This window comes from Cimex lectularius, unplaced genomic scaffold (genome assembly GCF_000648675.2).
Source record: "Cimex lectularius strain Harlan isolate CLEC.00 unplaced genomic scaffold, Clec_2.1 scaffold102, whole genome shotgun sequence".
NCBI lineage: Eukaryota > Metazoa > Arthropoda > Insecta > Hemiptera > Cimicidae > Cimex > Cimex lectularius.
In genome coordinates, this window is record NW_019394228.1 from 827,655 (window position 1) to 851,263 (window position 23,609).

General features: G+C 34.0%; 1 non-coding gene across 1 annotated transcript; it reads right to left on the reverse strand.

The window, feature by feature from the left end:
* Nucleotides 1–22,932: 22,932 nt before the first annotated feature.
* Nucleotides 22,933–23,005, reverse strand: Trnat-agu. Its single transcript has one exon. It is a non-coding gene; the product is annotated as a tRNA-Thr (tRNA).
* Between the last annotated feature and the right edge of the window lie 604 nt (nt 23,006–23,609).

Here is a 23,609-nt window from a genome sequence, read left to right on the forward strand (position 1 = left end):
ACACCAACACATTTACTAACAAACTGCGGAGCTACATTAGCCCGCAGGAGGAAATGTTTTGGGATGTATAATGTGACCATAGAAGAGCTTCAACCACTGAAACCGGACCTATCAATCAAGTTTCTTGATGAAATAGGACTCACCGATGTGCTTTAGGCAGAGAACGGGGGATACAATAGCTCTTAAAGGGCGCAGTATACCATACCCTGGAAAAATTACATCTACATCTACAAGATAATGAATGGAGGAGGATAAGAGGTAAAGAATAATATTAAGGGCGGCCACTTTTTTACCTCTGAGTGAATATTTGTATACTAAAATTTAAATAATTTTAATGTGGTTTTCGAATCGCCCAATTGTTTTGTATTTAAAAGAATATATCGAATACCCAGGCATTTTAAATTTCATGCTTATATTTTATAGCATATCCTCGGACTTTTTACTTAAACAAATGGCTAATGTGAACAAAAAAAGATTAATTTGATAATAATTAATAATTAAAGATTTAATTTGAGATTAAAAAATGGTAATTTGAAGTTAAAAAGGGTTAATTTGAAATTTAAAAAAGTTCCCTTGAAGTAAAAAAAGGTTCATTCGAAATTAAAAGATGTTAATTTGAAGTAAGACATTTATCACCATTTAAAAAATTATAATAATTAGCCGACCAGGGGCGTCCAGTTTGTAGAGATAGGCTGCTCGGTGTGTCACATGTAGTCAAAGTTTTCCATGCGATAGCCTCTCATAGGGAGCGAGCAGGCATGATCCCTAATATCAAGACGGTACTGAGGTCTAGATTGGGCGGATTTCTTGTTCGGTCCCCTGTTTCGTTTCTTAAAAGAAGAGAAGAGGAGTTTACACATATAGTACTGTATAGACCGTATATAAGTTTGTGTGTGTGTGTGTGTGTGTGTGTGTGTACCCTCAGCATTCAAAGTGCGTCGGTGCTCAAATGACTTCACTGTTGGTAACCACCGGTAGAAATAAATGGGTAAACGCTTTTCTTTATCACACGATCATCCATGGTGATCAGGTTGGGGCACTGTTTAAAATAAAATATGACCAAATGGTATAAATGTAATCTCAGAATAGGTGAGTTAGAACCTAACCAAAAAGAATTACTCTAATTTAAAAAAAAACTGTAATTAGCCAAGATTCTCGTTAGCCTAAGGTGTTTTATAACTCAATTAGCCATTTGGGATATTGTCGGTTTCCATCAACATTCTTTATCAAAATGGAACCCCATAAATATTCCGTAGCGTCTTCTTTTATTTCAACACCGGAAAAATAAAACACAAATGTCCTTTCACTAAAAGGAATTGGAAACCGACATCGTCCCTTCTATGTGATCAAGCGTCAAAGCGTTCCAATATTCCATTCAAAAAGCTTTTTAGGGGTCCGAAATCTCCAGGCAGCGTCGCACTCTTTGCAGATCAAAGAAAAGAGTTTAGAGAAAAATGTTTGAATAAGATTTTTGTGATTTCTGGAACTGGCCAACAGGAATGATAATAACAATCGATCAACACTGCAATGTCACATTTTTTAATTCTAAATTAATGCCATCTTAAAACACATTACTGGACCAACAGGTCAATAATTTTTTGCGGTATTTGATTCATATCAGGCCATGGCTATTTAGGAATTTTAAATAAAAGCACAATTTGTACAAAAAATAATGTACAACTATAAAATTCCATAAAATATATACGAAAATATGCACGGTAGAAACATTTCTATGTGTCGAAACACTATCCCCAATTTTCCTAAACAAATGAAAAAGAGGACTCAAAAATGGACCCGCCCGCCCGAGCACAGTTTTCACAATATATTAGGGGTCTGCCTACTCGTTCCCTATATGGAGCCAAATCATGCTCAAACTTGACACACACTGAGCAGTTTTTCTCTACGGCAATAGTCGGCTTATTTATCTCTTTTTAATCAAACTGTGATATAGCATTTTAAAATCAAATTACCTCTTTATTTAATTTCAAATTAACCTTATTGAACGTCAAATTAACCTCATTTAACTTCAAATTAAACTTTTTAACTTTTAATTAACCCTTTTTAATTTCAAGTTGCCCTTTTTCATTTCAAATTAGCCGTTTTATTTACAAATTAACCTTTTTTGTTCAAATTAACCATTTTTAAGCAAAAAATACCCTTGGATACAGTTTGAGATATAAACGTATACAAATTCGTTGGTATTTGCGATTTTTTTAATTTTAAAATAATTGGAATATTCGGAAAAAATTTAAATTTAAAAACTGTTTAAGTTTTAGTACACCCACTATACTGGGTGAGAATAGGTTCATATACTTCTTATATTTACATGAAAATTAATTAAAATTAAATAAAATATAAACATTATTTATTTATTTGATTTCGTCAAAACATAAAAACATATCTTATTACCACAATCAAATTAATTACAATTAAAATTTTAAAGTAAATATAAAAACTAATAGTAAAATAAAGAGGTCAGGGATGAAGCCATGCAAGTGAAGAACCAACTTGTTTTTCTGCGGTGGAGCTTTCAATATATTTCCTAACCAGTAGGACCATGTCCGAACTGACTTTAAAGTTTTTTCTATAAAAACCAATGATTCTTCTATTAATTCGAAATTTTTTAATTGTTCAAATTTAGGAAGCATCCATTTGTGAGGAAATATTTCTATGTAATACAAAATTAAAAAAGGCTATGAATATTTTTCGTTTTCTTGAAAGAATTATGTATACTCAACTGTAAAATATGCCTTTCGGCATGGTGTAAAAGAAAATGATGAAAGACATTAGCGGTGTTTTTTACACAGCTGGATTGAAATTGAACACTTGATTTTTTTATTCAAAAGAGATAAAGCTCTTTGAAATTGGAAAATCTTTTATCTCGATTATGCCTTAAAATCCCTCTCGTAGGTGTATAAAAATTACTCGAAACTCTTGCTAGGTTTGAGATGTAAATGTAGAAATTTGCAAGATTTCGAAGTTTCCTTATTCCATTTCAGTGTAGCTACTGTAAAAACAAGTTACCTATATGTATTTTTCTTCAATTCTGGGAAAGGTTGGTAGGTTGAAATTTTATTTTGATTTGTTATTATAAATTTTTATATATGGTTATTGAACAGGGTCAGATGAACGATCTTAAAGCATTTACTTATTAAACGTATAGGAATATTTCATTTATCGAGATTACATTTTGTATACGCGCGCTGGAAGGTCCCAAAACCTAATGGACATGTCTAAAAGAATAATGGCAATAGTCTAAAATTGAGTACTCACCAAGTTGAGTGGCTGCGCCGTCTCCCGCCTTGATCGTCCCATGGGACAGGCACGTGGAGCCGTGGCTGGCTAAAATGCACCCTACGCTTTGGCCAAAGGAAAGATGTAAATTTAACCAGACCTGGGCTACGGTGAGAGCTCCCGTTCGTACCCGGCGTGATGAGATAGGAATCTAACGGCGAGCTTGACGCGGCACTCAAGTTAACTTTCTCGAAAATATTGTTTGGCGTGCTGTTCGGGGATGTAAACGGATGCAATTAACTAGATAGAAATTGGAAGCAGGGTAAACTAGTAGTTAACAGATGGAAGCTGTTTCGAAACAAATCGAATAATTTTTCTCGTAAGGTGGCAAAAATGATAGTTATTGGAGTCATTCGGAAGCAAGAAATTAACACGCGGAGGCAAAAATGGTACTATCGAGTTCCTGCAAAAATAATACAGGTTTGAAAAAGGCAGTTCAAACTATTTTTAATTTCTATAAAATAAAGGAAATTTATTCGAAATATTTTCTATCACAATCTATACATCTTTGCCAACGGGCAGCAAGCGTTTTTGATAAAAAAGCTGATATAAAAATCGTCATTTCGACTTACAATAAAGTCTTCGAAGGCGTTTTCGGCTTCACGCTTTCTCTAAAAATATTATCCATCAAGAAGTTGGTAGGCGTAAGGCGAGAGGTCGGGTGAATATGGAGGGCGCGGTAAGGTTTCATATCCTAAGTCCTTGTTGCCGCCGTGTAGGCATTGCGACATGTGGCCTGGCGTTATCGTGAAGAAGAATCGGCCCCTAAAGCCAGGAACACACTTACCCGATGCACCCTACGCCATGCGACGATACCCGATGCTACCCGACGCCTTGCTACGTTTTGGTGGGGTGTGCACATCTATCCGACGCAAGTACACGTCGCATACAGTCCACAGCGTTTTTCACACTATCACAATCGCAACGCATCTTTTGTTCTTAATGCACTATTTTGAGCAAAACCAAATAAATTGTTTGTTAAACTTAATTGTTTTCAATAAAGTTACTCCTAACCATCTAATTAAACAATGTTTATAAAAACTTATTATTGATATCGTTTAATTTGGTTTACATTAAAATAACATGTTGTAATTAATATAACGACAAAATACATGTACTTAGATTGAAATAAACTACAAAAAATATGAGTGTCCTCTTCTGATGCTACCCGACGTTAGAAAATGGTGTAATTTTACGAGCAAAACTATGGAATAAATTGTTAATTAAATTTTATGAGCAAAACCGTGTAATAAATTGTTCCAATTTTAGTATATCTACCGCCGAAGCGAGTACAATAAATTGTTAGTTAAATTCATTATATCAAAATATCGTATTCTGGTGTTTTGATTAATTTTCTACCAAACCATTAAAATTAATGATTTTTTAATAAAAACTAATTAATTATTAATCACAGTTAATTTGGTTTATATAAAATAAGTATGTTCTAATTAATATAACGACAATAATACATGTAGTTTGAATAAAAATATGAGAGTCCGGTTCTTTTGTCTTCGACTGTACTCGATGCGACCCGACGAAAATCTGGGCAGTGGGGATCGCGGAGCGTCGGGTAGGTTAGCGTGGCATAGCATCGGGTAGATGTGCACGGGGGTAATGCAACCTTTTCGAAAATCGGAGTTTGGATTTGCATCGGGTAGCATCGGGTAGCGTCGCATGGCTTAGCAGTGTGTTTCTGGCTTTACCGTTTACCAATGCTGGACTAAGACGTTGCAGTTTCCCGTGTATTTTGTCAATTTCTTTCTTGCCAGTATTTCACTACTGTGATAGTTTCACCATAATTCAGGAAATTATAGAGAAAAACCCAAGCAGTACACCACCAAACAGTCATCAAAATCTTTATTAGGTGCACATTTTGTTCGGGAAGTGTTTTGGCACTTCATCCTTGTCCAACCACTGACCTGTACGCCTCAGGTTATCGTAAAGAATCGATTTCTTATCGCACGTGACGATTCGATCTTGAAATGGATCATTTTTGTAGCGCAACAGAATAGACGTGCCAATTTTAAAGAGTCGATTTCTTTGCGCTTCGGTTATTTCGTACGGTACCCACTTGTCCAGATTCTTTACCAATTTACTCTACATGGCGAACAACGGTTGAGTGGTCAACACTAAGCTCTTCCTTAATTTTCCTTGTTGTCTCACGTGGATTTGCTTCAATCAATGTTTTGAGTTGGCTGACTTCCACAACAGAAGAAATACCTGCGACCTTCCCTGCCTTCGAAATCGAAATCTCCAAGGCGAAGTCTCTGCAACCAGCTGCACCGTGCATTCACTGATAATCCCCTCTCTCCAAACTGCATTGATGTTAAGTGCGGTTTGGCCGCATTTTAAAGTTTAAGTTTAAATTCGTACAAATAAATTTGATAAAAAGTAGTTTGGACATACTTAACTTCGCAAGTACTCATTCTTATAAAATTAAACGTTTTGTATGAAAGATAACATTTAGAATATTTATTTAAAAACCTGCGTTATTTTGCATCAACCCAATATAAAATTAGTGGAACAAAGGGAGCGAAAAACAGAGAGGGCTGAGAAGGGAGCAAATAAGATTTTAAGGGCGGAAAACTTCTCTAAAAAAACATCGCGCGTAAACGGCGCGAACACATTTTATTTTTTAAAATAATTAAAAGAATAATTTTAAAACAAAATTAATTGGAGTTTTATATTGTTATGCCATTTGACTAGGTCAAGTGTAAAAATTGCGTCTTATTATTGTTTCTTCAGCTCTGAATGAAATTGTGCGCTGTAATCAGATTTCCCTGCTTTATTTCATCAAGTTGGTTTTTTTAACTGTTTAAAAAGGGCTTGGGTTAATAGTCGAGTCGGTGGACTAATATTTAAATGTCCCACTGGGAAATTGGAGTGGGTTTGAAGTTGTGAATAAGTGTGATTGCTTGGAAGAGGAAAATAGCTTAAATGGCTTTAGCTTCTGGTAAATCCGGTTAAAATTAATTAAGCTCGCCGAGGTGTTTAGTGGCCGTTGCATGAAACTATAGTTGAAAAATCGACAAGAATTGTAGCGTTTTAATTAATTTGTTTTCGTTTAACTTGAAAACCTCTTAGTCGTGGTTCAAATTTGAAAAACGTGAAAGAAGATTTCCTCCTTAACTCCATCATTATTTAACTTGATTCGATGGAGGGAACCGTGCGCCATTCATTGGAGTTGAGGATTGAATAATTTGAGAAAGACAGACGCGCGCGACTTTCCGAACAAATAACGCGCCCCGGTATTCCAAGACGGATACCTAGGATGTTTAGAGTGGGAGAGAGCGATTCTTCAAAAATATAAATAATTCAAAATAAAACGGACAAATATGTCTCGACGTTTTGGCGGATTTCCTCGTCACGAGTGCTCGGAATTTTGACAAGCTGCTCGGAATTCAATAAATTAGCTTCTTGCTCTTATTCTCGCTTTTGAAATATTGGTGAGAAAATCGCCTCGACACTCAGAAAATACAATTTCAGTAACATATCAAAATTAAAAAAAAAAAAAAATTAAAAATTTCAATACATATCAAACGCAACTTTCATAACATAAAACCATTTTTATACAGTCAAATATACTACTATTCAAATCTACTATTACTAGATATTATAATAAAAAATATTACAGGATAATAATGATCTAATAAATACGTAACTTTTTAACTTCAATATCACAGAAACAACACCCACTCAAATAAATATGCACCAGCTCATAAAAGATGTTTTATTCATGCTGGTTTTGTGCCATAATTTTTCATTGAGCATTTCTCAATTATGTATGTCATCACTGAAGGGCATTCGGTCATACAAAGTGACAATCAAATAAGCAATTTTTTTTTTCATTAAACAATTCCACTATTTAAAAATAAAAACATTTTTATTGAACTTTATTGATATCCTGGTTCATTAATCCTTCTTTATCATTACAGCACATATTGAAATGGGTAGACAGGTTTAATATATCAAAAAGAAAAGTACGAATCGTATCTGGCTGTGAATTGACAGGGTTACAAGGAAATTTGTTTCGAATATGAAAACAATGACCTTAAAAAATGTCTATGGTTTTGAAGCTTTGAAATTAAACCTTTTAACATCAAATTAACAATTGCTAACTTCACAATAACTTCTTAATTTCAAGTTGATCTTTTTAATTACAAATTAACTATTTTTAACATTAAATTAACCTTTCTCAATTTCGAAGTAACGTTTTTTAAAGTATTAAAAATAACCTAGGAGATGGGATGAATTATAAGCAAATAAGATAAAATTCCTGTACATTTGTGAATTTGTTTTAACCTAAAAATATTGGGCTTTTAGAAGAACAAATACAAAAAAGTATTTTTCTTTTAATTGAAGAATTAAAAAAGTATAAAATTCCGTCTTGCTTAAAATAACACATGGAAATGAATTATCATTGAAATTAAAATTTATTTATATAAAATTAAACGTAAAAATGTATTCCATTATTGGAGATTTTGTATTTATAAAATGATTGGGAATAAAATAAATATTTTATAGTAATCCTAGGGTTTTGAAAATATTTTTCCACCAAATTAATTCATTTAAATTTAAAACGGTCTCTTTTTCATTTTATTTTAAAAACTATTAAACCTTTTTTACCTTTTTAAAACTATTATGTTTAGTGGTCCAATTGACCAAATTACTTCTTTCAATTAATTATTATTTTTATGTAAAGACCTGGTTGAGATGAAAAATTTAGTGTCAAGAGCTGGATTCGAACCCACGACCTTCGGCTCAATACGCCGCTGCTCTAACCAGTTGATTTATCGTGACAAAAAGAATAATTAATTGAAAGAAGTAATTCGGTCAATTAGACCACTACACATAATGTATTTAATAAGTAAAAGAAGTATCACATCACGGAGAGCTCCCTTGGCGGAAAAGAACTATAAAAAGAGACCTATTAATAAGTATTCTCAAATTAGAAAATGGAAAGCTTTCAATATATTGTATTGCAGCGTAATAAGTAAATTTCTTCAATATATTAATTTGTATTCATTGCCATCCTTATATGCTTGTATGCTTTAGGCTCTACATTTTTTATTTTTAATATGACCAACTTTTATACTATCGTATTTTTCAATTTTTGGCGTGATTAACAAATTATCATCGTAGAGAAATATATTTTTGCGTCGATGAAAATGCACCAGGTTGCGCTTTTATTTATTAATTAATTTATTTCGTTTTTGTTATAAAATCCGGTAGATAACTTTTACATTTTTCTTTAAACTCAACATCGATTTTTTTCTGTTTGGCCAACCTTTTTCCGCTTATGTTGTCTTTTGTTTTATTTTGCAGTCATGCGGGGTGTTGTGTGGAGTAAGTAGAAACACCGAGACTTGCACGTGTGCTCATTTCGCCAACATTCCCCGGGGGTTGGCTTATGCCTTTTTTTCTTTTTTTTCCACCCAGAATATCGCCCTTGAGAGTACACTTCCAGAACGTCAAAGAATTACCCAATGTTAGTTGAACAATTCACCTTGTTTTATCTTTATTTCCTGTCATATTCGACAATCATTTTTTATACTTTATTTAAGTAATATTCATACAGCAACCCATTTTATAATTTTTTAAATTCTCAAATTAAAACAAAAATCCTAAATTAAATTTTATATAACTTTACATTTTAATTTTAATTAATTTTCATACGGTATTCTACAAAATAAATTGCAAACATACGGCAATTGTATTTCACGCGCTTAGATTTCATGCCACCTTCTAAGCTTTTTCTAATGCTTTAAGTAAAGCTTAATTTGAAATTAAAAAGTGTTAATTTGTAATAAGAAAGAAGAAATTTGAAGTTAAAAAAAGGTTAACAAGAAAAACTTAATTGGAAGTTAAAATGGTTTAATACGACGGAAAACAGCTGTAATAAACCAAAATATCTCATTTGATCACCAATATTTAACGTAATTCTTAATTATTATTATTTAATTATTTATTTTAATTTTATTGTCTAATGGTATTTAGATAGCCTAATGGCATTTTTCTAAAGGTATTTATTTATCCAACTGTTAAATAATAATATTTACAATTATCCTAGGCAATATAAAAGTCAGATTTTTTTTTTCTTTAACCTACATTTAACATAATAACAGTCCAATAATCAAGCACCATGACAGTATTTAAAGTAAATATCTATTAAAGAATGAGCGTTTACTTTTTCAATCTTTAATGTTTGACACAAGGACAAGTTAGCAAGATCAGAAAATTTGTAAGCGAAAAGAAGAACAAGTTCGAACTAGAGCTCATAAATTGTCAATGTGAGGTCGTTTTAATATTTGTGATAAATGTAGCCTTGTTTCCTTCACGGATAACATGATTGCTGTTAATTTTTCGACTAGTATTCTCCGAAAATTACTAATTAAATATTTTCAGTCTTCTAAATATTCAGGTTTGGTAAAATGTTTCCATGTCTTGTGTAGATAATTCAAATGAGCTCTTAGATAAAATAAAGTGCAATTTAACACTAAGTATGAATGTTAAAATGCATCAACACTCGGATTCATCGTGAACTGACAACTTGGTGACTCGGTTATTCAAATGATCACCTACGGAGCAAAGAAGGATTTGGACGATCGTCAATGATCAAGTGTCAAACTTGCCCAGTTCCATATGAAGGTTTTCGACACAATACCCCGACAGAATAATCATTTATAAATATATTTAAAGGATTGCGTTGGGTTGACATCGACACCGATATTGCTTTTGTTCCTAAGGCAGTTTTTATTTTCTTACCTTATCCTGTGTTTTTACGTTTGATTTTATTTCGTAAGAGGTTAATTTAAAAAACAAAATTTTAAATAGACGTCCTATTATTAGTTGTTCATAATGCTACTTTTTGCTTCAATGAATACTTTTTTAATTGTCATAAAAATAATATTTTTTTCTGTTATCTGATTCGATTGGAGGATAAATGCAAACTGAATTAAAGGAAATACAAACCGCGTCCAATATTTGGAAATGTAAGTGGATGTATACAATGGGACATCTGATCTCTGTAGAAATCAGGGGGACATTTAATTTAAGCTTTTCGACATGTTTTGCTCCATCCATTTTATTCATTTTCTATACGCGATGGAATTAGATATAGGTGTGGTCAGGAAAGACAGAATATAAATAATAAATTACAATTAAGGTTTTCAGTTGAGATAAAAAAGTCAATGGCACGAGCGGGATTCGAACCCACGATCTTCGGCTTGATACGCCGCTGCTCTACCACCTGAGCTATCGNTTAATAAACATTACATGCCGGAAGTGACGTGAGTTACCAATCGATATGAGTAATGCATCGAGTATTTGCTTTCGATACCGAATACTTTCGGTATCGAATATTGTCATTCGATACAAATATTGCATCGAGCACTTTTTGTAGTATCGGTAAAAATTCTCAAATAGATTTCTGATGGAGTGTTCAAATAATATTGAATTGTTATTTTCCGTTCGAAACATACCTTTCGTCAAACTGGGAGTACTGTTTGGAGCGTCTACTACCGGCATATGTCAACGAAGTTAAACTAGATTTTTAATTGGTGGTTGATAACTCTGCTGATAATTCTGTTAACTGACCATTCTTTCCCGCGCGCACTTCGCACTTTCAATTTCAGCAATTTCTTATAAAATGATTTTGTCTTCAAGTCCCTAAAATGTGTTCTCCTTCCTTCTCACAGGTAGATACATAATCATATCTCCTCCCAAAATAAGGCATGAGGTTATGTTACTGAGAAAACTGAATCGTCGTCATCTTGTAAACTGTGCAGGAATATGTCTAATCTTTTCAAACATCATTTAACAAAAAACACCCGTTGAATACTGGTATCGAATATTTTCTTTCTTCGCTACCTACCGGTTCCAGGGTCAACGTTGCTAACAACCGATATTTTACCAGTAGATTTTATTAATTGAAAAATCTATTCTGTTCTTTTTTAAAAGGATATTTTGGTTCTGGAACTCACCCTGGCCATGTTTAACCTCCCTAGGCTGACTCGTATTAACGGTTTGACATTAATGTTTATGTATTTTGTCCTTTAGTGTTCTCTGTAATAAGTGATCGATCGTGATGGGGCTGACTAAGACAGGGGAGCGAATAAACTGGTCTCTCATTGATAAATGAAGGATTCTGAGATTACCTGCCAGTCAATCAATTTCCCTGTTACCATTACCATAATCTATGTATACAAATTGGGCCGCGGTCTGATCTAAGTGAGTAAAAGTACAAGGTAGAATATTTTATTTACATGTCATTAAAGAGAGAACGTGTTATTTCATTAAAACTTTCCAGCAGCTCCATTTTTGTTAGTTTTAGTGCCGGCAAACTACATCAGTCATTGCCAGCGTTCTTTTTTTTTCTTTTTTTTTGCTTTTCTTTTCTTCTCTTTGATGTTTTAATGTTAATGATTCATTTGCTTGTTTATCCACCTCAGTTACGGTCAGACCAGTTGAAATGGTAACCGGTTTTCTCTCTCTCTTTCTTTTTTTTTTAATTGCTTACCCCTCTATACCTTAGAGCCTCGTCAATTATCAAATAACGGCAGACATACACATAAAAAAAAAAAAAAATAAAACATGATTCTCTTGTTAGCGTCACTACCTAAGATTAATCGAAATTCCACGGGGTATTTCGGCCAAGTCCACGCTATTCGCGCTAATAAATTACATCAACACACCAGATTTCATTTCACTACCCCAGATAAGACCAATACCCATCATTAATATCGTTTATTGCACATTAATGATCTAAAAAATTAAATATCTATGCTATCTGTTCAATTATTATTTCATGGTTTCAAAATTACGTGATGTTAATTATTGATAATGTGTGATTAGTGACCGTTAGTGGATGATTATTCGGAAATCGTGAGATGCGGTCTGGTGTGACGTAGGTTTCACAAAAACATTTTCTTTATGGTGCAAACGTTTCGACCTTTATTGAGATCATCTTCAGGGCCTGGGATTTACAAACATCGTTTAAATTTAACAAATTCATGTAGGATGTGGAAAAAAGTGAATTTATACAATGCAAAAAAATATTTTTTATATTCAATCAAAGTCTTTCATTGGATATAAAAATATAAAAAATAATAAATAAATAAAAAAAATATATAAAACAAAATTTTTTTTGCATTGTATAAATTCACTTTTTTCCGCATCCTATATGTATTTGTTAAATTTAAACAATGTTTGTAAATCCCAGGCCCTGAAGATGATCTCAATAAAGATCGAAACGTTGGCACCATAAAGAAAATGTTTTTCTGAAACCTACGTCACACCAGACCGCAACTCACGATTTCCGGATAATTATTGATAATGCAATTAGTAGACTTATTAGGTGGGCCGTGAGTTAGTCGGTGTGAAGTCGCAGTCATACTTACTTCATATTTCAACGATTACGCAAATAAGTACATTCTTACAAATAAATGGGGAAAGAAACGTGTGTGGTGTGTTCTATGCGACTATACGCATTTATTAATCTTACATATGCAATAAGCTTAACTTTTTTGTTACTGTTATGCCTGAGAACCAATGACGTGTCGTGGGATAGATTGGTATATCCTTAATTACGCCGAGGAATTTCGAGTACTCTGGAGTAGTGGAATGATGTCTGATGTGTGGATATAATTTATTAGTGGAAAGTGTGGTTTTATCTCTAATCACTTCAAAGAATATCGATCAATGGCAGTGGGGTAATGTCACTAACCAGACTCTCATATTTATCTCGTCTTTTTTATATGTATTTGTGTTTGTTATTTTAACGCTTTAAAGACAGGATTAATGTGAAATTTAAAAAATTTAAGATTACAAATGTTAATTTAAAGTTAAAAATAGTTAATTTGAAACTAAGAAAAGTTAATTTGAAGTTAAATAGCGTTCGTTTGACGGAAGAATCTAAATTTGGGTATTTAACAGTTCTTGACGGTTCCATTTTTGTATAATTAAAAATACAACGGAAAAGTTAAAAAGGGAAAAAAGGAAATACGGCCAAACATAGAGCCTAAAGCCTGGAAGACACTTAATTTTTATAAAAACTTAAGAATTTTTGATCTCGTTTAATTTGTTGTATATTAAAATGAGAATGTTGTAATTAATATAATGACAAAATTACGTATACATAGTTCGAAATAAACTACAAAAATGTGTAGAGATTAGTGACCGTTAATCGATATCTGAATAACAAACTACAAAAAATATACGTGTCCTGTTCTGACGCTAGTCAATGAAAATGGTTTAATTTTATGAGAAAAACCATGAAATAAATTGTTAGTTAAATTTTATGAGCAAAACCATGAAATAAATTGTTAGTTAAATTTTATGAGCAAAACCATGAAATAAATTGTTAGTTAAATTTTATGAGCAAAACCGTGTAATAAATTAAATTCATTCTATCAAAAAATGGTACTCCGGTGTTTTGATCAATTTTCTACCAAACCATTAAAATGAATGATTTTTTAATAAAAACTAATGAATTTTTGATCTCGGTTAATTTGGTTTATATTAAAATAAGAATGTTGTAATTAATATAACGACAATAATACATGTAGTTTGAATAAAAATATGAGTGTCCGGTTCTTTTGTCTTCGACTGTACTCGATGCTACCAGGCGAAAATCTGGACAGTGGGGATCGCAGAGCGTAGAGTAGGGTAGCATTGCGTGGCACCGGGCAGATGTGAACGGGGGTAATACAACCTTATAGAAAAATTGACTTTCGATTTGCGTCGGGTAACACCGGGTAGCGTCGCATGGCGTTGCACCGGGTAAGTGTGTTCCCGGCTTAAGAATGTTGCGAAACTTAAAAAACAGTTAATAAAAAACAGGAAAAATAGCTTCGGAGGAAGCCCAAACGTGAGGTTAAATAATCAAAGAAAATATAATTTACATAAAAGTTTTGTATTGTGAAATACTGAATTGTTACTAAAATGAAGCATATATATCGATCTGTTTTGCAATAATTCACTTGTCTCTAGTGGTTGGCACGCAAAATAATTAATATAATTTGAAGAGTTGAAATTATAAACAAGGTATTTTACGCTGTTGAAGAGAAATCAGACCGATCTATTTAACTTTGCTTTGTTGTTCACGTTTTGCTTTTAAACTCTGGACTCTGAGAATGACGCCTGTTATAATTTCCTCCTGCCGGCTATAGATTAGGTTAAAAGCACCATACTAAAGAACCGAGGGGAAATTTTTCTTTAGCTTAATTTGATGAAGGGGATTAATTTTTAACTTTGATAATTATTATGTGTGAATAATAGTCGGCAGTGAAGCTGCCCATTATTCAAGCGGGCGGTCGGAATTAGGCCGAAGACGAACATTTGTTGTACACACTCTCTTCCAGCCCATTTTTTTTCGGAGTTTGTTTAAACAATTGCAACTCAAATACCCGCCAATGTGTTTTTTTCCCATGATCGGCCCTCGTGACTTTTGACCGTTTTACAGTACGTCGGCATCTTTGATTGCCCGTAATTTCATTCATAGCAACGTTGAACTTGATTCAAAGAAGGGGGCTTTCAACGTATGCAAAACCTGCGAAACGGTGGGAGCAGGAAACCGTATGAAATTTAAATTAGGGAATTATAAAGGGTGTGTGGCTGATGGTAGAAGGAGGGGAAGGGGTTGCCGGAGTACAAGTGGGTTGTATAGCGCGGCGAACAGTGTCACCCCTAAAAACACTTGCCGAGCCTCTTCCCCAAAAAACCCATAAATTCATTAGAACCCCCGTCTCATAACCAGCAGACGACACAAACCATCGTTTTATATTTCACTTTTCATTATAATAAAAGACCAGAGGCAACATTGTTCCTCCTCTTCATAACGCTGTCTATCAATCGAAACCAAAGTAGCCTGGAATTGGAAATCATCCAGATCATCAGACAAATCGTAACTCGATGGAAAACAATCCAGAACAAAAGGAAGAATAAATACAGGAATCGCACTGGCATTTATTATGGATAGGATTTAGTCTTAACAAAAATAAGATTGAAGGGTTTATAATATATCCGTAATAAAATAAATAATATCACAATCAAGTGTAATTAATACAAACAAACAATATATTTACTGAATCGAACCCCACAAACATATTGGCAAAACTTTGATAACCAAAAAATACAATATTTATAAAACAACAATCTACGGAACATAGGCTAATACTGATCAAATCTGCCAAAGCCCACCTGGTGCAAAGCCATCTTAATGTCCAAAGTCAACTTAATTAATCCTAATTAATATTAACAAATCGTAACACATTTCTAACCATGAATATTCCGTAGTTAACATATAATTTATGAGGATATTTTGTTTCAATAAAGTAGGCATCGGTATGGCGAAGAGATACACATCACACCAGATACGATTTTAAGAAGATGACACAAAACACATGTACAATCAATAATAAGAAAAAGTTCAAATGACTCAAATAATATATGTAAGTTTTAACTTTATTATAATATAATAATTTGTGCTAAAAATGTAATTTGGCTCAATAATTTTTTTTTCTACCGGCACCTCGCCTTTTTTAAATGAGCAAATTTGGCTTTCCAGTAAGAACCTGGCCGGGTAATTTTTCATTTTTGATGGATGGTGATGAGGATACTAGGAAGCGGTGTTTGTGCTCCCTTGGCACTGCAGCCTATAATCCTCCTACTTTTATGTAGTTTAGTCTAATTACTGTTTGGTCCCTGGAACAGAGCTCGTAAGTGATTAAACATTGAAGTTCATTTTTAATTGAAATGCATGTTCTTACGTTTTATTTGGTGTGGTCACATATGATTTTTCTTCCGTTAACTGCCAACCCAGCTACTTTTACTAGCCAGGGTTCCTGGTTAAGGGCTACACGATGTCTGTCTCCTTGGCCACACGACATAGCGTAAGTGATGCAGCTTTACCGTGCTGGAGGTTTGCTTGAAGTACCCTCAGCATCAGTTTGTTTGCTTTTTTGATGACCCTGGGGGTTATCATTGCAAAACCAACATGAAGTTTTAAGTTGGCTTTGCTTAGAGCTCCAAAGGATACATCATCTATGTCTACCACCAGTATTAAAACTTTATCTTTTGCTCTCTGGCTGATGACTCTCCATTTCCCGGTATTAATGCTTGGATTTTGGGTTTCCATCAGGGGGTAGTGTCCGTAGCGCCCAGAAGGTCAGGATCCGGCACGCACATAGCCACTCTAGTGGTTTTTATGATTTCTCTGTAGGGGCCAACCCTGAGGTTGGTCCCTTCCCACGGGTAGATGGTAGCCACCGTTGTCATAATCCATTTCTGTTGTTTGTTTCCTTGGTCACACGACAAAGCGTAAGCGTTGAAGCTTTTCTGTGCTGGAGTTTGCTTGAAGCACCGTCAGCATCAGTAGGCCCCAAAGGATACATCATCTATATCTACCACCAGTGTTAGATCTTTGCTTTCTACTCTCTGACTGTCGACTCTCCATTGCCCGGTATTATTACCCGGGTTTTGGGATTTCATCAGCCCGAGCATGGTGGAAGTGTCTGTAGGGCCCAGAAGGTCACGATCTGGCACCCACATGGCCACCGTACTGGTTTTTTTAAATTTATCTTTATTTATCTATAAAGGCCTACCCTAAGGTTTGCCCCCATGCACCGTTGCCATAAGCCATACCTTGGCACTTTGGTTTTTGAATGCTATCAGGACAGCCCATTTTTCAAAGTACCTTTTCCTGAACTGAGGTCCTTTGGAGATTTTACAACTCCAAACCTCAGCCAGGAAGGCCCCCGGAACGGTCCTTCCATGATCGGCTTTTAGTTCCTTGTCCGGGTATTAGTCCAACACTAGGGCCATTTTTAACGCTCTGAGGACTTGTTGATAAGTCTCATCTTCTCTCCATCAACTATGTTGAGGGGAGATGACTCGTTCCACGCTGCTTCCGTCAATTTTTTTAGCATGTCCTGGGAGCATTCCACTCGATGATGGGGTGCTACCCAGTGACCGTCCCTTTTGCCACTTTGGCTCCAGTTTTTGGGGATCAACACTTCCAGTGGTCGGCCTCGGTGCCGGAATCCAGAAATGAACATTAGGATTTGGCTTTCCTTTCTTGATTTTCCAGGATTGGCCCCCGTTTTGTTTGGCTCTTTCAATTGCCATTTTACGCTTCTGTGCCCCTGATATTTTCTTGGGTTTGAGTTGTAGTTTCCCAATCTTCTCCGTCACCTCCATTTGAGTGGTTTCGTTTTCTGGCTTGGTGTTTTCCTGAAGACGCCCCACATCTACAGAGTCATCCTTTAATATTATAATTTGAAAAAAAATGATATACTTTTGAAAAATGAAGTATACTTCACTAAAGCTCTCCGTAGCCATTTTATTTGTCACCGAGAATCAAATGGTTACAGGCAAAAATGAGGGAAAATTCAAAAAGTGGGGTTGAGATGGGAAGTTTGTGTTCGAAGTAACGATAGCTCAAGTGGAAGAGCAGCGGAGTATTTAGCCGAAGGTCGTGGGTTCGAATCCCGCTTGTGACACTGATTTTTTATCTCAACCAACACCTTAATTAATTGAAAAGATTAGTGAGTAATGATAACTGGAATAATAATCTGGTCGATGTTCGTTTAGTTACAGTGAATTTTTTACTAAAAAAAAAAATATATATATATTACATATAATTTTTTATTGTGTATTTATATGAACATGCGGGCCAGATACAACAGGTCCATACAACAGCAAATGATGCTGGACAAAAAAGAAGGTTAAGGATTGGGCCGATGGACCGCGAGTCTTATACCCTCTTTGTCCTGTGAGGAAATGGCAAGTGTGACTGGGATTTTGACAAAGCCGTTCTGCAGCGGAAACCCTCGTTGCTCCAAATGATTATGGACGGACAGTAAAATCGTATCGCAGTGGAAAATAAACACGGCGATTCGGCTCTTTCACCGCTCAAATTTTTATTGTAACTCCTTTATTCGAGCGGAATCCCTAGTTCGCATTGGAGGTAATAAAAGGTGCCTCGGTGACATTTACTTAACCACCTAAACAAGGGGTGAAACTACACGCGTAACGATAAAAACCGCACGATGAAATTGCATCCTCTGCCGAACTGAAACCAGTGACTTTTAACACGGCTGAAATTGCAAATTGCACAATTCAAACCAATTCGTACAAGTTGTACTCTCAGTTATATTCAATTTTAGGATACTTCATCATTAAACTTACATCTTGTGCAAAGTAATGAATATACTACTAAAAAAGTTACATTCTGGTCCATACTGACATATAATTATACACATACACACACCCATCCCTTTGAACAAGACTAAACACTACAATGGTAGGTTCTCCATGGTCTCGGATATCAAACGTACAATAAACATAATGAGTGAAATGAATATAACATAGATAGGAAAAGTAAAATTTCATGCTTGGATCAATGGTAACGAAGCATTCAGAAGCTCCACCAAAAAGCTACATAAAGTAAAAAAAGAATCTTCCAACATATTTCATACCATCTTCTAGGTTTTTTTGATGTTGTAAAAAAACGGTTTAATTTAAAATTAAAAAGGGCTAATTTTAATTTTAAAACTGTTCATTTGAAATTAAAAGAGGTAATTTGAAAGTAATTTTGTAAAAATAAAATGAATTATTCTTACCTTAATTTTTTTTCTTGGAGTGTTTCTTTGGTGGTTGGTCACACTGCAATTAGAAATAAAAAGCAAACTGCACTGCAAAAAATTTATTTTAAAGTAAAAATAAATCGACGTACAATTTTTGACATGAGCAGGGGACGAGGAAACAAATATTTTAAGGTAAAAATAAAAACATAATTATATGTACAATTTTTCGTATGGCTACGTTTTGTATAATAGGTAAGTCGATGATTATGGAAGCAACAGTTTCGTAAGACTCACCTGAAGGAATCGAAGAAACACATCAATCCCATTCTTTTTTCTCACTTCATCTCTTATTCTTTGGTATCTATTTAATTCTAATAATAGTAGTGGTTATGTCTAGGCTATACCCTGACATCTTGTAATGTGAAATTTGAGAGAAATCGAACTCGCCTATAGTTTTAGGCAGGTGAAACACTTTTAAGCCAAATTTGACCGCAACATTGTTTTTTTCCCCATGGTGTATTGAAAACCAACCTGTATGTCATGGCTGGGTGAAAGGAAAGATCAATGAAGACGATTAATTTGTTAAGAAAAGATTGACATCAATATCAATAATACACAAATGAGAAATTTCATGGTATTGAGACGTTTAAACGTAACAACTTTTTTCCGTCAAATTAACCCTTTTCGATGTCAAATTAACTTTTTTCAATTTGACTCATTTAATTAACAAATTATCCGTTTGTAACTGCAATTTGACCCCTTTTAATTTCAAAGTACCTTTGTTAGTTTTTATTTAACCTTTCTTTATTTCAAATTAGCACTTTTTAATTTCAAATTTATTTAAAACAAAAAAAAAATCTAAGAGATAGTATGAAATATTACCATTTAAAATAAAATTCCTGGATATTCGTCAATTTTATTTTCAATTAATTACTCTTTCTATGTAAAGTCTTGGTTGAGATAAAAAAATCAGTGTCACGAGCGGGATTCGATCACAGGACCTTCGGCTAAATACCCCGCTACTCTACCACTTGAGCTATCGTGACTTCCATCCACTCGGATACCAACTCTCCATCTCAACCCACAACCGTTCGAAATTTCGCTCTTTTTGCCATTTTCAAATGTCATGTAATCGGATTGGATTCTCAACGACTTATGAAGTGGCCACGGGGAGCTGTTTCGTGAAGTGATATTTCTTTTACTTTTTAAATCGATAGCTCAAGTGGTAGAGTAGCGGCGTATTTAGCCGTATGTCGTGTGTTCGAATCCCGCTCGTGACACTGACTTTTTATCTCAACCAAGACTTTACCTACAAAGAATAATTAATTAATTGAAAGAAGTAACTTGGTCAATTGACCGCGAAAACGTAAATGGATTTATTTTTAATCTATCGGCTGGACCAAATTAAAATTAATAGCATTGAAAATTTAAAATGACGTAAAATCAAATATAAAAAATAAAGAATTTCTTTTTATTTTGTGATTTTTTAAAAATATAAAATCATTGGGCTCTTAAAACCCACATTTGCTCTCATTTCTCAAATTAAAAGATAATTTTACGTTTTATATGAAAGAAAAAATTACTTTCAAATTACCTCTTTTTAATTTCAATCCACCCGTGTTTAATTTCATTTTAGCCTTTTTAATTTCATGTTAACACTTTGTTTAAAAGGTCAAAAAACTTAGGAGGGTTGTCAATCGCCTCTTGTGCCTAACTTCGATGATGGTACTGATAAGGCCAAGGTCCACAACTTCCACAACCGGAGTGACTATTTTCACGGCTTGCCACGAGAAGTCATAGGCTCGGTTCTGTGCAAATAAGTATACGAGCGCATATACCGGCCGAATTGAGCCTACATAAATCAAAATAAATTAATTAAGTAAACATTCTGACTTTTGGTTGTTCCTTCTCCTTAAAGAAACTCTAAATAAAAATAATAATACGTATGTAATAATAAACTAAATAAATAATGTAATTTAAAAGTAAAACTTAAACTAACAGACGATTAGGCTTAGAAACCAACACACTTAATCAAATCAAACTTGAATGGTAAATGTGGGCGGTTTTGCTTTTACAAGTTTTATTACTGCTGAGCTAGTATTCTTTAAAAAGTGAATTCCCCGATGTTCTATTTCTAATGGGCAAGTTCACAACGGCTGTTAACATATTAAGTGTATCTCGTTTGTACAAAACGCGCCCTTTCTGATTGGGTTTCGTCGTCGTGTGCAAAATTTAATCTACCCCTATTTACAGTGTTGTTTACATTTCACGGGCCCTACCTCGCCCACACCTTTCAGTAATAAATTTATCCAAAGGTAAGGGGTCTAATCAGGCTAATTTAAAGGATTTAGGCCGGTGGCTGTGGAAAGGCAGACGACATGTAAAGGGGAAAGGTGTTGAGAGCAAAGGTATTACGCTACAAAGTGATTGAAAAGCGTTTTGACAGAAAACGTTATGGCCGGTTAAATATTGACCCAACTCTGAGGTAATTTTCCATTTGCGACATACACTTTAATTAAACAAATTGTATAAAAGCCAAAACTATCAGCAAAATTGTAAAATTGTTTACATTGTACCATGGTGAACGTTTCTTTCAAGTAAATACATGTAAGGATATTTTTACATGCATATTAATCAGCAAGAAGTGTTCATCAATTTCATTACTCTATTAAAATTACTTAATTTATTAAAAGTTACCCGTCCACGCCATACACTTTGAACATTTTTCTGGGATAAGCAAGAGGGATTTTAAACCCACTTAAAATTTCATCTTGCTTCTAATAGTTAATGTTGACTTATTCTACCAAGAGTTAGCACTTCTTAAGCTTATTTAAATTTTAACACAGTATGTTGTTTAGAATGATATATTTGATTGAATAATGCAATTAATATCAGCATAGTTTTTAAAACTACTTTCATCTTTATAATCAGATTTTGATCATTCAATGAGCAAACATTGATGTAGGTTGAAAAATTTCTTTAGAAACAAAGTTTAAAATACTAAAGTTTATTTTGTTTTAAAATTGCGTACAGTGTGCCTATCTATTATTAAAGTAAATCTTTCATTCATGAAACAACACAGTTTAACATTTCAAATTTTTCGAAACGTGAAAGATCCTAACCATATGACAAGCTCGACATTGGTGGGTTAGGAATGAAGAAAAACAGTGTAATACATTTTTTAAATATATAATACATTTAATCAAACAAATACCTATATCAAACCGTTCCTAACCTAAAATACCTAACTCTAACTAACCTAACCTATACCTAACCCTAGCCAATTTATTTACTAGATTAACCCTAATACTAATCAGATTTTAATAAACTCAAACATATTGTATTTTTCATTTTTGAATTTTGAAATAAATCCTGTTTTAAGTTAGTAAAATAATTGATAATTCTTTTTTTTTTTTTTTTTTCCTTATGATCTTGCATATTAGCCATGGTACGAATTCTTTGTGTGTTCAACTTGGGGGTTATCGGGAAAAAAGGGTCAGAGGCGACGGTGGGAATCGAACCCACGACCGCGGCGTGAGAGTCTCTCATGCTAACCACTCGGCTACCGCGGTCCCCCAGATTGATAATTCATGGCATGAAATATTTAATGGGAGCATGCTAAATAAATGGTTATTAAAAAAACCCTAATAATAACCCTCCTCTCTTACCAACCATATTCTAACCGATTCCTAATCCTACCTACTTTAACGGCACCCATAAATAATCATAATCCTTAGTACTATAACCGAACCCGTACCACATCCTACTCTAATCCTTCATATCATAACGAACCCAATCCACCCCTAATCCTACCTACTTTAACCTAACCCGAACGAAACCCTACCTAATTTAAAGTAACCCGGATATAACCTTAACCTTTACATCAACCAACCGTTAAATCCAACCCTTACTACAACCGAACCCGTACCACATCCTTCTTATCATAACGAACCCAATCCATCTCTTATCCTACCTACATTAACCTAACCCGAACGAAACCCTACCTATAAATACTCAATTAATTATACACAATTTTTTCGAAATGAAAAATTTGTGTCACAGGCGGGATTCGAACCCACGACTTTCGGCTCACTATGCCGAAGCTCTACCACTTGAGCTACCGTGACTTCGATCGCCCATGCCACAAGCTTCTCATTTCGACTACCCGATTTTATTTTAATTATAAGCAAATCGCGGCTTCATATAGAAACACTTTTTATTAACGATTATACTAGATTAGCGGGACTGTGTACGATTCACAGGTGTGATTCTAGATTAGTACTAAATTTTATCAGCTTCTATTAATTATATAAATACTCAATTAATTATACACAATTTTTTCGAAATGAAATAATTAGAATAAAATCGGGTAGTCGAAATGAGAAGTTTGTGGCATGGGCGATCGAAGTCACGGTAGCTCAAGTGGTAGAACAGCGGCGTATTGAGCCGAAAGTCGTGAGTTCGAATCCCGCCTGTGACACAACTTTTTCATTTCGAAAAAATTGTGTATAATTAATTGAGTATTTATATAATTAATAGAAGCTGATAAAATTTAGTTGAAACCCTACCTAATTTAAAGTAACCCGGATATAATCCTAAACCTATCAAACCTAACATAAATCGGCCCTCACTCTAAAATAATCCTAATTCGATATAATTTATTTCCTCCTTTAAAATTATAAATATCATAAATTATATATAAAAATTAAATATATAAATATTATAAATGAT